General features: G+C 50.3%; 1 long non-coding RNA gene across 1 annotated transcript; it reads right to left on the reverse strand.

Annotated features, from left to right (window-relative positions):
• Nucleotides 1-1,438: 1,438 nt before the first annotated feature.
• LOC143786316 (uncharacterized) lies at nt 1,439-5,789 on the reverse strand. Its single transcript, XR_013218255.1, has 2 exons — nt 5,425-5,789; nt 1,439-1,748 (listed from the first exon to the last, which is right to left on the reverse strand). It is a non-coding gene; the product is annotated as an uncharacterized LOC143786316 (long non-coding RNA).
• Nucleotides 5,790-17,530: the final 11,741 nt, after the last annotated feature.

Here is a 17,530-nt window from a genome sequence, read left to right on the forward strand (position 1 = left end):
GTCAGAAGGCTCCACCTGACCCGAGGAAAAACGAGGATGAAACCCCGAATTACAAAAAAAAGGAGAAACCAAAGTAGCAGAACTAGCCTGATTATTAAAGGGAACCTGTCACCACGTTTTTGGAAGATGGGATAAAAATAGCGTTAAATAGGGGCAGAGGTGGGCGTTACATTAGTGTGTTTGTTATGCGTTTATTACCCACCTAAGTTGCCGAAATACCTTTGCAAAGTCTCCGTTTTCGCCTGTCAATCAGGCTGGTCTGGTCAAAAGGGCGTGTTGTCTTCCCCCAGATTTTGCGTAGTTTTCCGTTGGTGGTGTAGTGGTGTGCGCATGCCCAAGGTCCCGAATCCTCTGCCAGGGGATTTAAAAGAGCGCGCTGTTCGTTATTTCATTGGTGATCGGTATCTTCCTTTGGCCGCGCGTGCGCAGAAGCGGCGCTCTGCTGGCCGCGGCTTCAGGAAAATGGCCGCCGCGATATCCATCTGCGCACGCACGGCATCCCGCGGCCATTTTCCTGAAGCCGCGGCCAGCAGAGCGCCGCTTCTGCGCACGCGCGGCCAAAGGAAGATGGCCGCGCCCACCGATCACCAATGAAATAACGAACAGCGCGCTCTTTTAAATCCCCTGGCAGAGGATTCGGGACCTTGGGCATGCGCACACCACTACGCCACCAACGGAAAACTACGCAAAATCTGGGGGAAGACAACACGCCCTTTTGACCAGACCAGCCTGATTGACAGGCGAAAACGGAGACTTTGCAAAGGTATTTCGGCAACTTAGGTGGGTAATAAACGCATAACAAACACACTAATGTAACGCCCACCTCTGCCCCTATTTAACGCTATTTTTATCCCATCTTCCAAAAACGTGGTGACAGATTCCCTTTAAGGGCAAACTCGGCCAATGGCAAAAAAGTGACCCAGTCGTCCTGATCAGCAGAAACAAAACATCTTAAATAAGTTTCCAAGGTCTGATTAGTTCGCTCGGTTTGGCCATTCGTCTGAGGATGGAAGGCCGACGAAAAAGACAAATCTTAGCACAAAAGGTCCGCCAAAATCTAGACACAAACTAGTATCCTCTGTCGGAAACAATATTTTCAGGGATCCCGTGCAAACGAACCACATTTTGAAAAAACAGTGGAACCAACTCGGAGGAGGAAGGCAACTTAGGCAAGGGCACCAAATGGACCATCTTAGAAAACGATCACACACCACCCAGATGACAGACATTCTCTGAGAGACAGGGAGATCTGAAATAAAATCCATGGAAATGTGCGTCCAAGGCCTGTTCGGGACAGGCAAATGTAACAACAAACCACTGGCACGAGAACAGTAAGGCTTAGCCCTGTCACGCCCTACAGATGGGTCTATCGGGTGGACCCTCTGGACCGCAAATACAGCGGTTGCTGATACCAGGAAGGGAGAGCCAGACCAAGAAAGCAGGTTCAAAAGGTTTATTGTAAAGTAATACAAATACTAGGGGAGACTCCCCAAAGGAGGGCCACAGGACCACAACACCAGGGTGCCTCTAAGGAGTCCAAGGCTTGGAGTGACCCCTATACAGGGATTTCCCCTTGACCACCAATAGAGGGTCCGATGAAGCAGACACCTGTGTTAAACCGACCTAGGAGGCTGGGGAGAAATGAACTGAAAAGACAGGGCAGAACGTGGAACTAGGAAGCAGGCTGAAGACTGCAGGGAATCGTCCAGGATCCAGGACACAGGATGCCGAGAAGGCCAGACACGATCCTAGGGGAAAAAAGGAACACAGAGTAAGGCAGGCAAACTGGATTGGTAAGCATAGCAGGACAAGACCTGGAGCAGCAACTTCAGGATAATAGAAGTTGCCCAGGCGGAGTCCAGGAGTGACTGAGATCCTTTTATCCCTCCAGCCTGCAGGTGATAGGCCGGGAGGAGGGGCAGTGAGTAGGAACGGGCTGGCCGTTTAAGAAGCCAGAGAGCTGGCCTGCCCGCCCCCTATGCACTCCCTAGGAGAGGGAGAGGAACGAGGAAGTGCAGCAGACATGGGAGCAAGGACCCGGGCAGCATGTCTGCAGGGATGGACCCCGGAGCGCCGGCGGATGACCGGAGCGTGACCCTGCTGGCTCAGGACAGAACCGGAGGAGGTAAGAACAGGCGGGGAAGAGAAAGTAGGTGCCCCGGACCGCGAGGTGGTGACAGTACCCCCCCCTCCAGGCCCCCCCGGGCGGCGACTGGCAAGGAACCGACGTAGGAGACGAGGAGCATGGATGTTGCCCTCCGGTTCCCAGGACCTCTCCTCAGGACCAAACCCCTTCCAGTCGACCAGGTACCATGTGGCACGCCCTCTCTTCTTCACGTCCAGAATGGCACTGACCTCATACTCGTCATTGGCCGATATAGGAGGAGGACGCTCTCCCGGATCCTGGGAGAAGCGGTTGAGGATCACAGGCTTGAGGAGGGAACGGTGGAAAGAATTATGTATTCGCAGAGAAGGAGGCAGTCGTAGCTGATAGCACACATCGTTGAGTCTCCGGGACACCTCGAACGGTCCGATGTACCGAGGTCCGAGCTTGAAGGAGGGCACCTTAAGGCGGACGTACTTGGCTGATAACCATACCTTGTCACCCGGTTGAAACATCTGGGCATCAAGTCTTCTTTTGTCGGCATGGTCCTTCATACGCTGGGATGCTTTCTCAAGAGCTACACGAGTCTTGTTCCAGATGTCGGCGAAGTCACGAGCCACGGCCTCTGCTGCAGGATTGGTAGTAGCGATGTCCAAGGGGGTCGGGATCCTCGGGTGCTGCCCATATACAATAAAGAATGGAGTGTTACGTGAAGACTCACCAACATGATTATTGTACGAGAACTCCGCCCAAGGCAGTAGGGACGTCCAGTTGTCGTGGTGTGCGTTGACAAAGTGCCGTAGATAACCTGCCAACACCTGGTTTACCCGTTCCACCTGTCCGTTAGTCTGTGGATGATAAGCCGAAGAGAAGTCCAAGGTAATATCGAGTTTCCTGCAGAGAGACCGCCAGAATCGGGACACGAATTGAACTCCCCTATCGGAAACAATGTTGGAGGGTAACCCATGCAACCGGAGGATATGTAGAACAAACAACTCGGCCAGCTTGGGTGCCGAAGGAAGACCAGGCAGAGAAACGAAGTGACCCATCTTGGAAAATCTGTCCACCACGACCCAGATGACAGTATTCCCGGAGGATGCAGGAAGATCCGTGATGAAGTCCATCGCAATGTGTTGCCATGGTTTTGATGGTACAGGCAAGGGCAAGAGTTGACCGGCGGGAAGCCGTTTGGGGGTCTTGTTGCAGGCACAGGAAGAACAGGCAGAGACGTAGTCTGTCACCTCTTGACGCATCCCAGGCCACCAGTAGTACCGGCCGATCAACTGTAGGGTCTTAGTCAGGCCCGCGTGCCCAGCTAGTAAGGAGGAATGTCCCCAGCGGAGGATGCGTTCTCGATTAGGTTCAGGCACCAGCGTCTTCCCTGGGGGTACCTGCGACAGTCGGAGCGGTGCAACCATGATCACCTTGGATGGATCGATGATGGGACGAGGTTCCTCCTCATGATCGTCGGTAAGAAAAGAGCGGGAGAGGGCGTCAGCCTTGACATTCTTATCTGCGGGACGAAAATGAAGACGGTAATCAAACCGAGCAAAGAATAAAGACCAACGGGCCTGGCGAGGATTGAGCCTCTGGGCAGAGTGGAGATAGGCCAAGTTCTTGTGGTCAGTGTAGATCACCACCGGGTGCACTGCTCCCTCTAGGAGGTAACGCCACTCCTCCAAGGCCATTTTGATGGCAAGCAACTCACGGTCACCAATGGAGTAATTCCGCTCACAGGGGGAAAAGGCCTTCGAAAAGAAGCCGCAAGAGACCTTACGTCCGGAGGCGGCTCTCTGCGTGAGGACGGCCCCGGCACCTGTGGAGGATGCGTCCACCTCCAGAAAGAACTGCTTCTCAGCGACGGGCCTGTGCAGGGCTGGTGCGGAGGAGAAGGCCCGTTTGAGTGCCTGGAAGGAGCACTCAGCCTCTGGAGCCCATCCATTAGCAGGTGTTCCCTTGCGTGTGAGTGCAGTGAGGGGTTTGACCAGATCCGAGAAGTGCGGGATAAACTGCCGGTAGTAGTTGGCGAATCCCAAGAAGCGCTGGATGGCTTTGATCCCGACCGGCCAAGGCCAGTTCATGATGGCCGACAGTTTATCAGGATCCATCTCCAGCCCAGAGTCAGAGACGATGTATCCAAGGAACGGCAGAGAAGACCGCTCGAAGAGGCATTTTTCATACTTGGCGTACAAGCGGTTTTCCCGTAATCGAAGGAGAACTCGTCGGACGTCTCTTCTGTGTGTGGGTAGGTCTGGGGAGAAAACCAAGATGTCATCTAGGTATACCACAACACATACGTACAGCAAGTCACGGAAGACGTCGTTCACGAACTCCTGGAAGACGGCTGGTGCATTGCACAGTCCGAAGGGCATCACCCGGTATTCGAAGTGACCGTCACGGGTGTTGAAGGCGGTTTTCCACTCGTCACCGGCCCGGATGCGGACAAGGTTGTAAGCCCCTCGCAGGTCCAGCTTGGTGAACAATCGGGCTCCCCGGAGCCGATCGAAGAGTTCTGGAATAAGAGGCAGAGGGTACTTATTCTTTACCGTGATGGCGTTTAATCCACGGTAGTCAATGCAAGGACGCAAAGACCCGTCCTTCTTTTTCACGTAGAAGAACCCGGCTCCGACAGGGGATGTGGACCTCTGGATGAATCCCCGGGCCAAGCTGTCTGTGACGTATTCTGACATCGCCTGGGTCTCAGCAGGGGACAGTGGGTAGATTCGTCCTGTAGGAAAAGAGGCACCTGGAACCAAATCGATGGGACAATCATAAGGCCTGTGCGGGGGCAAGACCTCTGCTTCTCGTTTATCGAAGACGTCCGCATATGCCCAGTAGGCCTCCGGAAGTCCAGGCAAGGACGTAGGTGAGGGAGGCAAACGGATAGGCCGGACGGACAGCAGGCAATGGCTATGGCAGGCCGAACCCCAACGCTGGATCTCCCCACTTCGCCAGTCTATGACTGGCTCATGCATACGCAGCCATGGCAGACCGAGCAAGAAAGGTGGGGAGAGAGTGGGTAGCACGAGAAAGGCAATCCTCTCAGTATGGAGAGCTCCGATCTGAATCTCCACCTCACTGGTAATGCCCTCAACGGAGTCTTGTAGGGGTCTCCCATCAACGGAGGTGATGGTGCGGGGATGCTGCAGGGGGTGTATAGGGATGCCGAGGCGGAGAGCCATGTCTCGCTGAATAAAGTTACCTGCAGATCCCGAGTCCAAATACGCCAACTCTGAGAACCGCCTGTCACCAATTTTCACCTGTATGGAAACAGTTAATGGTAGAGAGGTATCACTCTCACCTAGGATGGCCTCTCTTACCTGTCCTAGGTGGAGGAGTTTTCCGGTCTTCTGGGACATTGCCGGCGGAAGTGGTTGGAGCCACCACAATAGAGACACAACCTCCGGGCGACTCTCTCCTCACGCTCCCGGGGACTCAGCCGGAGACGATCCACCTCCATGGGTTCGGGTGCTTCGGCAGACGAGGCGTTACCTGGTAACAGGGGCCTCTGTAAAGAGGGTGCCAATCGAGGTGGTCTTCTCTCCTGGGCTCTCTCCTTGGTGCGTTCTTGTAGGCGGCGGTCCATCCGGACGGCAAGGGAGATGTATTCGTCCAGGGTATCGGGGAGGTCTCGTACGGCAAGCTCGTCCTTCAGGCGACTGGATAACCCTCTCCGGAAGACACCGATCAGGGGCTTGTCAGACCAGCGAAGCTCCGAAGCCAAAGTGCGAAACTGTATGGCGTATTGGCCAACCGAGAGAGTACCTTGCTGTAAGCTGAACAACTCCTCCGTGGCCGAAGCCACTCGACCTGGCTCATCAAAGATCTTCCGGAAGGTGTCCAAGAAGGACCGCAGATCAGATACAATGGGGTCCTCTCTCTCCAGTAGTGGGTTGAACCAGGCCAAGGTCTCGCCCTCCAGGTGTGATGCCAGAAAGGCCACTTTCGCCACATCCGTAGGGTATTGATGAGGGAGAAGCCTGAAATGCTGCTGGCATTGGTTGATGAAACCCCTGCACATTTTTGGATCCCCAGAGTACCTGGTGGGTTTGCAGAGACGAGGGGAAGAGAAGACGCCTCCTACGGCAACGGGATCCAACACGGGTGCAGTAACCGGGGCAGGAGGAGACCGCTGTAGATTCGAGAGCCGCTCGTCAACAGACGTCATGTACTCCAGCATCTGGGTCTGTATCCGTCCTTGTTGATCCAGCTCCTGATGTAGATCTGCAAGATGAGAGGAGTAAGATGCATCCACCCCCTGAGGGGAACCTAGACGGGCCTCAAGGGTCCGCATGAACACAACAACCTGTTCCTGGCTCTAGCGGAGACTAGCAAGCTCCCTCTGAGCATCGAACCTGGCATCAGCGGGGTCCATGGCCTGGGCAAAATCTGTCACGCCCTACAGATGGGTCTATCGGGTGGACCCTCTGGACCGCAAATACAGCGGTTGCTGATACCAGGAAGGGAGAGCCAGACCAAGAAAGCAGGTTCAAAAGGTTTATTGTAAAGTAATACAAATACTAGGGGAGACTCCCCAAAGGAGGGCCACAGGACCACAACACCAGGGTGCCTCTAAGGAGTCCAAGGCTTGGAGTGACCCCTATACAGGGATTTCCCCTTGACCACCAATAGAGGGTCCGATGAAGCAGACACCTGTGTTAAACCGACCTAGGAGGCTGGGGAGAAATGAACTGAAAAGACAGGGCAGAACGTGGAACTAGGAAGCAGGCTGAAGACTGCAGGGAATCGTCCAGGATCCAGGACACAGGATGCCGAGAAGGCCAGACACGATCCTAGGGGAAAAAAGGAACACAGAGTAAGGCAGGCAAACTGGATTGGTAAGCATAGCAGGACAAGACCTGGAGCAGCAACTTCAGGATAATAGAAGTTGCCCAGGCGGAGTCCAGGAGTGACTGAGATCCTTTTATCCCTCCAGCCTGCAGGTGATAGGCCGGGAGGAGGGGCAGTGAGTAGGAACGGGCTGGCCGTTTAAGAAGCCAGAGAGCTGGCCTGCCCGCCCCCTATGCACTCCCTAGGAGAGGGAGAGGAACGAGGAAGTGCAGCAGACATGGGAGCAAGGACCCGGGCAGCATGTCTGCAGGGATGGACCCCGGAGCGCCGGCGGATGACCGGAGCGTGACCCTGCTGGCTCAGGACAGAACCGGAGGAGGTAAGAACAGGCGGGGAAGAGAAAGTAGGTGCCCCGGACCGCGAGGTGGTGACAAGCCCGAGCACAAATTCCACAAGACTGCACAAAGAAACGCACATCCCGCGACAAGGAAGGCCACCAAAAGGACCTGGCCACCAAATCTCTGGTACCAAATATTCCAGGATGGCCCGCCAACACCGAAGAATGAACCTCGGAAATGACTCTACTGGTCCATCTATCTGGGACAAACAGTCTATCCGGTGGACAACGGTCAGGTCTATCCGCCTGAAACTTCTGCAACACTCGTCGCAAATCTGGGGAGATGGCGGACAAAATCACCCCTTCTCTGAGGATACAAGCCGGCTCTGAATCTCCAGGAGAGTCAGGCACAAAACTCCTAGAAAGAGCATCAGCCTTCACATTCTTCGAACCAGGCAGGTACGAGACCACGAAATCAAAAAAGAGAAAAACAACGACCAACGAGCCTGTCTAGGATTCAGCCGCTTGGCCGACTCGAGATAAATCAGATTTTTGTGATCAGTTAAGACCACCACACGATGCTTAGCTCCCTCGAGCCAATGTCGCCACTCCTCAAATGCCCACTTCATAGCCAACAACTCCCGATTACCGACATCACAATTCCGCTCGGCAGGTGAAAACTTTCTTGAAAAGAAAGCACATGGCTTCATCACAGAGCCATCAGAACTTCTCTGTGACAAAACAGCCCCCGCTCCAATCTCAGAAGCATCAACCACGACCTGGAAAGGAAGAGAGACATCTGGCTGACATAAGACCGGAGCAGAAGAAAACCGGTTCTTCAGCTCCCGAAAGGCCTCCACAGCCGCAGGAGACCAATTAGTAACATCAGAACTCTTCTTGGTCAAATCCGTCAAAGGCTTAACAACACCAGAAAAATTAGCGATGAAGCGACGGTAAAAATTAGCAAAACCCAAGAACTTCTGAAGACTCTTAACAGATGTAGGCTGAGTCCAGTCATGAATAGCCTGAACCTTGACTGGGTCCATCTCAATAGTAGAAGGAGAAAAAATGAAACCCAAAAAAGAAACCTTCTGGACTCCAAAAAGACATTTTGAGCCCTTCACAAATAAAGCATTGGCACGCAGGACCTGAAACACAATCCTGACCTGCTTAACATGGGACTCCCAATCATCAGAAAAAAACAGAATATCATCCAGATACACAATCATAAATTTATCCAGATATTCACGAAAGATGTCGTGCATGAAGGACTGAAAGACAGAAGGAGCGTTAGAAAGTCCAAAAGGCATCACCAAGTACTCAAAGTGGCCTTCGGGCGTATTAAATGCAGTTTTCCATTCATCACCCTGCTTAATACGCACAAGGTTATAAGCACCACGAAGATCTATCTTGGTGAACCAACTAGACCCCCTAATGCGAGCAAACAGATCAGATAACAATGGCAAAGGATACTGAAATTTGACCGTGATCTTATTTAGAAGGCGATAATCAATACAAGGTCTCAGGGAACCATCCTTCTTAGCCACAAAAAAGAACCCCGCACCAAGAGGGGAGGAGGAGGGGCGAATAAGTCCTTTCTCCAAAGACTCCTTTATATAACTCCGCATAGCAGCATGCTCCGGCACTGACAAATTGAAAAGTCGTCCCTTAGGAAACTTACTACCAGGAATCAAATTTATAGCACAATCACAATCCCTATGAGGAGGTAGAGAACTGAGTTTGGGCTCATCAAAAACATCCTGGTAGTCCGACAAAAAGGCAGGGACTTCAGAAGGAGTGGATGAAGCAATTGACACCACAGGAGCGTCGCCATGAACTCCCTGGCAACCCCAACTTGACACAGACATTGCTTTCCAATCCAGGACTGGATTATGAGTCTGCAACCATGGCAGACCCAACACGACGACATCATGCAAATTATGCAGTACAAGAAAGCGAATCACCTCCTGATGAACCGGAGTCATGCACATGGTCACTTGTGTCCAGTACTGAGGTTTATTCATAGCCAATGGTGTAGCATCAATTCCCCTTAGTGGAATAGGGAATTTTAAAGGCTCCAAAACAAAACCACAGCGCCTGGCAAATGACAAATCCATCAGACTCAGGGCAGCACCTGAATCCACAAAAGCCATAACCGGGTAAGATGACAGGGAACAAATCAGGGTAACAGATAAAATGAACTTAGGCAGTAAAGTACCGATGGTGACAGACTTATCAATCTTTTTTGTGCGCTTAGAGCATGCTGAGATAACATGAGCTGAGTCACCACAGTAAAAGCACAACCCATTTTGCCGTCTATAATTTTGCCGTTCACTTCTGGTCAGAATTCTATCACATTGCATAGACTCAGGTGTCTGTTCAGAAGACACCGCCAAATGGTGCGCAGGTTTGCGCTCCCGCAAACGCCGATCAATCTGAATGGCCAGAGTTATTGACTCATTCAGACCTGCAGGCGTAGGGAACCCCACCATGACATTCTTAATGGCTTCAGAAATACCTTTTCTGAAATTTGCAGCCAGGGCACACTCATTCCATTGAGTAAGCACCGACCATTTCCGAAATTTCTGGCAATACACCTCTGCTTCATCTTGCCCCTGAGAGAGGGCCAACAAAGCTTTTTCAGCCTGGTTCTCAAGATTAGGTTCCTCACAGAGCAATCCAAGGGCAGAAATAACGCATCCACACTGAGCAATGCAGGATCCCCTGGCACCAATGCGAAGGCCCAATCTTGAGGGTCGCCGCGCAAGAAAGAAATAATAATCTTAACTTGCTGAACGGAATCACCAGAGGAACGAGGTTTCAAAGAAAGAAACAACTTGCAATTGTTCTTAAAATTCAGGAACCTAGATCTATCTCCAGAAAACAACTCCGGAATAGGTATTCTAGGCTCTGACATAGGACTGTGAACAACAAAATCCTGAATACTTTGTACCCTTGCAGCAAGATGATCTACACTGGAGGCCAAACTCTGGATATCCATGTCAGCAGCTGAACTCAGAGCCACACCAGGATTAAGAGGAGGAGAGAGGCTAGACACACAGCAGCTAGACACACAGAAACAAAAAAAAACAAAAAAACTCAAGGCTTCTCTTCTCCTGCTTCTGCCATGCATTTAACACTTTATGGGCCGGCTGTACTGTTATGATCCTAGTGGCAAGGATCGCAAATCGGACTAGCTAAGAAACTGAACCGTCGACTAGCTCTGGGGAAGTGGTAACTGAATTGACCGCAACCTGATCCTATCCGCAAACAACTATAGGCAGCCGTGGAACGTTACCTGGAAATCCTAGATGTCTCGTCATGGCCTGAGAAACTGACTATTCCTAGAGAGAAAGTAAGTCCTCACTTGCCTCAGAGAAATGACCCCAAAGATATAGAAAAGCCCCCCACAAATATTAACAGTGAGTTAAGGGGAAAGCACAAACGCAGAGATGAAATAGATTTAGCAAATGAGGCCCACTAACACTAGATAGCAGAAAATAGGAAGAGAACTGTGCGGTCAATGAAAAACCCTATTCAAAATATCCACGCAGAGATTGCTCGAGCCCCCGCACCAACTAACGGTACGGGGGAAGCAACTCTGTACCCCAGAGCTTACCAGCAGCAAGAAATCACATATTAGCAAGCTGGACTAAACTCATCATAAACAGAAATCATATTGCAGACAGATGAGCAAAAAATAATCAAACAGAACTTAGCTTCTCATGAAGAGACAGAAAACCAAGATAGTCAGGAGTAATCAGAATAGAACTGAATACATCGACAGCCGGCAACAAGTGGAGGTGAAGCAGAGCTAAATAGGAACCTCCCTAGAGAATAACGAGGCAGCTGATCCAGCCACAGACCCGCAAGATAACAAACAAAGCCACCAGGGGGAACCCAAAAATAAAATTCACGCAATACCAGCTGTGACCACAAGAAGGAGCCCAAAAACAGAGTTCACAACACATCAGGCATGACAGATTCAGGAAGTGGAGTGGTGCTTTCAGGCGACAATGGCATAGAACAGACCTCAGACCGGCAAGGCCGCAGCATATTTCTGTGAAGTACTCTAGGGGCGGATGCCCCATCTTCAATCTGTACCTTGTAGACAGGGCCGTTAGCATACACTCGCTCGATAACCTTGTACCGCTGTACTTCCTATCTCTCACTTAGTTTTCCCTTAGGGCGTTTCTCTCTGACCAATACTCGGTCTCCAGGTTGGAGCGGTAACTCTTGAGTCGGTTTGCGGGCCGTATGTTCTTTTTCTTGCAGTTGCTGACCCACCAACCGCCGTATCGTTTGCAATCATTGCCGATGCTCTTTCACCCATGAGGTGACAGTTCGCTCCATCAGCTCCTCTGGCTGTTCCAAATTCAGCTCAATGATCTCTCGTCCAGCTCTTCCAAACAACAGTAGATAGGGGGTATAACCCGTGGTGGAGTGGACCCGATTGTTGTAGGTCCAGAACAATTCTGGCAGATAGTCTGGCCAACACGCCTTCTTATCCTCCTCCAATGTTCTCAGCATCTGAAGCAAGGTTCTGTTGAAGCGTTCACAAGCTCCATTGCCTTGAGGGTGGTAAGGGGTTGTCCGGGACCGCTCGATGCCATACATGCGATACAATTCTTCCATCACCTTGCCACGAGGGACAGATCTGGCTCTGGTGTACCTACATAAGGGTGAAGTGGTGAGTCAGAAGGAGATGGTGAGTCAGAAGGAGATGTCTTTATCACCGAAAGAAGGCGTGGGGTGGACCCTAGCAGTTGCTGCGGGAGACGAAGAGACACCATCCCCGGAGTGGAGTGGACGGGTCATCCTTGATCAAGTGGAAGTGGATGTGAAGGCTATGGGCCCTGAGCGTGTACAAGCAATAGAAGCTATGCTGTGGGAAAATCAGGCTGCATTCGCCCATCACGCCGAAGATTTCGGCTGTACTGAAGCCATCACACATGAGATACCGACTGGGGAAGCTCGTCCAATTCGAGAACGATACCGGCAGATCCCGCCCAAGATGTATCAAGAGGTGAAGACATTACTGAGGCAGATGCTGGATTCAGGAGTGGTGCAGAGTAGTCAGAGCCCTTGGGCAGCCCCGGTGGTGCTCGTCAAGAAAAAGGATGGGACCATCCGATTCTGTGTAGATTACAGGAAACTCAATGCCTGCACTGTTCGAGACTCGTATCCGTTGCCCCGCATCGAGGAATCCTTGACAGCGTTGGGGAAAGCCAAATACTTCTCCACCCTGGACCTAGTAAGCGGATACTGGCAAGTAGCCATGGCAGAGAAAGACAGAGAGAAAACCGCCTTCATCCTCCCTATGGGGCTGTTCGCGTTTAACCGGATGCCCTTCGGGCTCTCCAATGCTCCAGGCACCTTTGAACGGCTGATGGAAAAGTGTTTGGGAGATTAAAATTTTGAGGCTACCCTGATTTATCTGGATGACTTCATTGTGTTTTCAGCCTCATTCGAAGACCACCTTGCCCGGCTTGGACAGGTACTCAGAAGACTGCGGGCTCATAACCTGAAGGTGAAGCCAAAAAAATGCCACCTCTTCAAGAGAGAGATCGCGTACCTAGGCCACATAGTGTCACAAGATGGAATTCTACCCTCGCCAGAAAAAGTGGCTGCTATCCAGAAGTGGCCAGTCCCTCAAACAGTGAGAGAACTCCAGGCCTCCCTGGGACTCGCTGGGTACTACCGCCGGTTTGTTAAAGACTTCGCGAAGGTGGCAGGTCCTCTCAATGAGTTGCTGAGGGGGACCGCGGGAGTGCCGAAGACCCAGCACATCCCCTGGGCACAGGGACAACACTGTTGTGAACTGTGTTTCTGGGCTCCCTCTGGTGGTCACTAACGGTATTGTGTGAGGCATGTCTTGTTGCAGGCCTAGGCTCCAGCTGTGTCATTAAGCAGCGGGTGTTCCCTATTTAGGTCTCCTCTGGACTCAGTCTCTTGCCTGGCATCGTTGTATCCAGTCCTATAAGGTCTCCTCCTGATTCCTTTTCGTCTGTCTCATGCAAGAAAAGCTAAGTCCGTTTTGAATACTTTGGATCATTTGCATTTTTCAGTGTTTTTGTCCAGCTTGCTTAATATGTGATTTTCTAGCTCGCTGGAAGCTCTAGGGTGCTGATATTCTCCCTCCGCACCGTCAGTCGGTGTGGGGGTTCTTGAAATATTCAGCGTGGATGTTTTTGCAGGGTTTTCTGCTGACCGCATAGTTCACTATCTATTTTCTGCCTATCTAGACTAGTGGGCCTCACTTTGCTGAATCTAGTTCATCTCTACGTTTGTGTTTTCCTCTTGCCTCACCGTTATTATTTGTTGGGGGCTTTCTATATCTTTGGGGTTCAATTTCTCTGGAGGCAAGTGAGGTCTTATTTTCCCTCTAGGGGTAGTCAGTTCTCCGGCTGGCTCGAGACGTCTAGAATCAACGTAGGCACGTTCACCGGCTACTTCTAGTTGTTGTGTTAGGATCAGTTATGCGGTTAGCCCAGTTTCCACCTCCCTAGAGCAGTTCTTTTGTTTTTGTTTACCTTGCCGGAATTCCAGAGATCCTCTACCACTGGGATCATAACAGTATGCCAGGCCAAACGAAAATGTTTATTGCATCGCAGAAGCGGGATTAAAAGAAGTTCTGAGGTTTTTTGTTTTTTTTTGTGTTGCTGCAGTTTGCCTAGCTTCTTCTATCCCCTTTTAGTCTGAGTGGCTGGAGCTCTGCTGCTGATATGAATGTCCAGACTCTGACTTCTAGTGTGGATCAGCTTGCTACTAGGGTGCGAAGCATTCAGGATTTTGTTATCCATAGCCCTATGTCTGAACCAAAAATACCTATTCCTGAGCCGTTTTTTGGAGATAGATCTAAGTTCCTGAATTTTAGGAATAATTGTAAATTGTTTCTGTCTCTGAAACCTCGTTCCTCTGGTGATTCCGCTCAGCAAGTAAAAATTGTTATCTCCTTCTTGCGCGGCGACCCTCAAGATTGGGCCTTCTCTCTGGCGCCAGGAGATCCTGCATTGGTGAATGTTGATGCGTTTTTTCTGGCACTTGGTTTGCTTTATGAGGAGCCTAATCTTGAAAATCAGGCTGAAAAGATGTTGCTGGCTATCTCTCAAGGTCAAGACGAAGCTGAGGTGTATTGTCAAAAATTTCGGAAATGGTCCGTGCTTACTCAATGGAATGAATGTGCCCTGGCCGCAAATTTCAGAAATGGTCTTTCTGAAGCCATTAAGAATGTGATGGTGGGGTTTCCTATCCCTACAGGTCTGAATGATTCAATGGCTCTGGCCATTCAAATTGATCGTCGTTTGCGGGAGCGCAAATCTGTTAATCCTTTGGCGGTGCTGTCTGAACGGTCACCTGATTCTATGCAATGTGACAGAATTCTGACCAGAGCCGAGCGGCAAAATCATAGACGTCAAAATGGGTTGTGTTTTTACTGTGGTGATTCAACACATGTTATCTCAGCATGCTCTAAACGTTTACAAAAAAAATGTTAATCCTGTCGCCATTAGTACTTTTCAGCCTAAGTTTATTTTGTCTGTGACTTTAATTTGTTCATTATCTTCTTACTCAGTTATGGCTTTTGTGGATTCTGGTGCTGCTCTGAGTCTGATGGATTTGTCGTTTGCCAGGCGCTGTGGGTTTGTCCTGGAGCCTTTGGAAATTCCTATTCCTCTTAGAGGAATTGATGCTACGCCATTGGCAGAGAATAAACCTCAGTATTGGACGCAAGTGACCATGTGCATGACTCCTGTACATCAGGAGGTGATTCGTTTTCTGGTACTGCATAAAATGCATGATGTTGTTGTTTTGGGTCTGCCATGGTTACAGGCCCATAATCCAGTTTTAGATTGGAAAGCTATGACTGTGTCAAGTTGGGGTTGTCAGGGGATTCATGGCGATTCTCCATTGGTGTCTATTGCTTCTTCTACTCCTTCTGAGATCCCTGAGTTTTTGTCAGACTATCAGGATGTATTTAATGAGCCCAGTTCCAGTGCCCTTCCTCCTCATAGGGACTGTGATTGTGCTATAGATTTGATTCCTGGTAGTAAATTTCCTAAGGGACGACTCTTTAATTTATCTGTGCCAGAGCATGCCGCGATGCGGAGTTATATAAAGGAGTCTTTGGAGAAGGGACATATTCGCCCATCCTCTTCTCCTCTTGGTGCTGGATTCTTTTTTGTGGGCAAGAAAGACGGGTCTTTGAGACCTTGTATAGATTATCGTCTTCTGAATAAGATCACGGTGAAAATTCAGTATCCTTTGCCATTGTTGTCTGATTTGTTTGCTCGGATTAAGGGTGCCAGTTGGTTCACCAAGATAGATCTTCGTGGTGCGTATAACCTTGTGCGCATAAAGCAGGGAGATGAATGGAAAACAGCATTTAATACGCCCGAGGGTCATTTTGAGTACCTGGTGATGCCTTTTGGACTCTCTAATGCTCCTTCTGTGTTTCAGTCCTTCATGCATGACATCTTCCGGAAATATCTGGATAAATTTATGATTATTTATCTGGATGATATTTTGTTTTTTTCTGATGATTGGGAGTCCCATGTGAACCAGGTCAGGATGGTGTTTCAGGTTCTGTGTGAGAATGCTTTATTTGTGAAGGGCTCAAAATGTATCTTTGGGGTACAGAAGGTTTCTTTTTTGGGTTTTATTTTTTCCCCTTCTACTGTGGAGATGGACCCAGTCAAGGTCCGCGCCATTCATGACTGGACTCAGCCCACGTCTGTTAAGAGCCTGCAGAAGTTCTTGGGCTTTGCTAATTTTTACCGTCGTTTTATCGCTAATTTTTCTAGCGTGGTTAAACCTTTGACGGATATGACCAAGAAGGGTTCTGATGTTGCTAATTGGTCTCCTGCGGCCGTGGAAGCCTTTCGGGAGCTGAAGCGTCGGTTTACTTCGGCGCCAGTCTTGTGCCAGCCGGATGTCTCTCTTCCCTTCCAGGTTGAAGTTGATGCTTCTGAGATTGGTGCAGGGGCCGTTTTGTCGCAAAAAAGTTCTGATGGCTCCGTGATGAAGCCATGCGCCTTCTTTTCTAGAAAATTTTCGCCTGCTGAGCGGAACTATGATGTTGGTAATCGGGAGTTGTTGGCTATGAAGTGGGCATTTGAGGAGTGGCGACATTGGCTCGAGGGAGCTAAACATCGTGTGGTGGTCTTGACTGATCATAAAAATCTGATTTATCTCGAGTCTGCCAAGCGCCTGAATCCTAGACAGGCTCGTTGGTCGTTGTTTTTCTCCCGTTTTGACTTTGTGGTCTCGTACCTGCCTGGTTCGAAGAACGTGAAGGCTGATGCACTTTCTAGGAGTTTTGTGCCTGACTCTCCGGGAGTCTCGGAGCCGGCTGGTATTCTCAGAGAGGGAGTGATTTTGTCTGCCATTTCCCCAGATTTGCGACGAGTGCTACAGAAATTTCAGGCTGATAGGCCTGATCGTTGCCCACCAGAGAGACTGTTTGTCCCTGACAGATGGACTAGCAGAGTTATTTCTGAGGTTCATTCTTCGGTGTTGGCGGGGCATCCTGGGATTTTTGGTACCAGAGATTTGGTGGCTAGGTCCTTTTGGTGGCCTTCCTTGTCGCGGGATGTGCGTTCTTTTGTGCAGTCTTGTGGGATTTGTCCTCGGGCTAAGCCTTGCTGTTCTCGTGCCAGCGGGTTGCTTTTGCCCTTGCCTATCCCGAAGAGGCCTTGGACGCACATTTCCATGGATTTCATTTCGGATCTTCCGGTATCTCGGAAGATGTCTGTCATCTGGGTGGTGTGCGATCGTTTTTCTAAAATGGTCCATTTGGTGCCCTTGCCTAAGTTGCCTTCCTCCTCTGATTTGGTTCCTTTGTTCTTTCAGAATGTGGTTCGTTTGCACGGCATCCCTGAGAATATTGTGTCTGACAGAGGATCCCAGTTTGTGTCCAGATTCTGGCGATCCTTTTGTGCTAAGATGGGTATTGATTTGTCTTTTTCGTCGGCTTTTCATCCTCAGACTAATGGCCAGACCGAGCGAACTAATCAGACGCTGGAGACTTATTTGAGATGTTTTGTTTCTGCTGATCAGGACGACTGGGTTACCTTTTTGCGACTCGCCGAGTTTGCCCTTAATAATCGGGCTAGTTCTGCCACTTTGGTTTCACCCTTTTTCTGCAACTCTGGTTTTCATCCTCGTTTCTCCTCGGGCCAGGTTGAACCTTCTGACTGTCCTGGGGTTGATTCTGTGGTGGATAGGTTGCAGCGGATTTGGAACCATGTGGTGGACAATTTGAAATTGTCACAAGAGAAGGCCCAGCGTTTTGCCAACCG

Source organism: Ranitomeya variabilis, chromosome 7 (assembly GCF_051348905.1).
Source record: "Ranitomeya variabilis isolate aRanVar5 chromosome 7, aRanVar5.hap1, whole genome shotgun sequence".
Classification (NCBI taxonomy): domain Eukaryota; kingdom Metazoa; phylum Chordata; class Amphibia; order Anura; family Dendrobatidae; genus Ranitomeya; species Ranitomeya variabilis.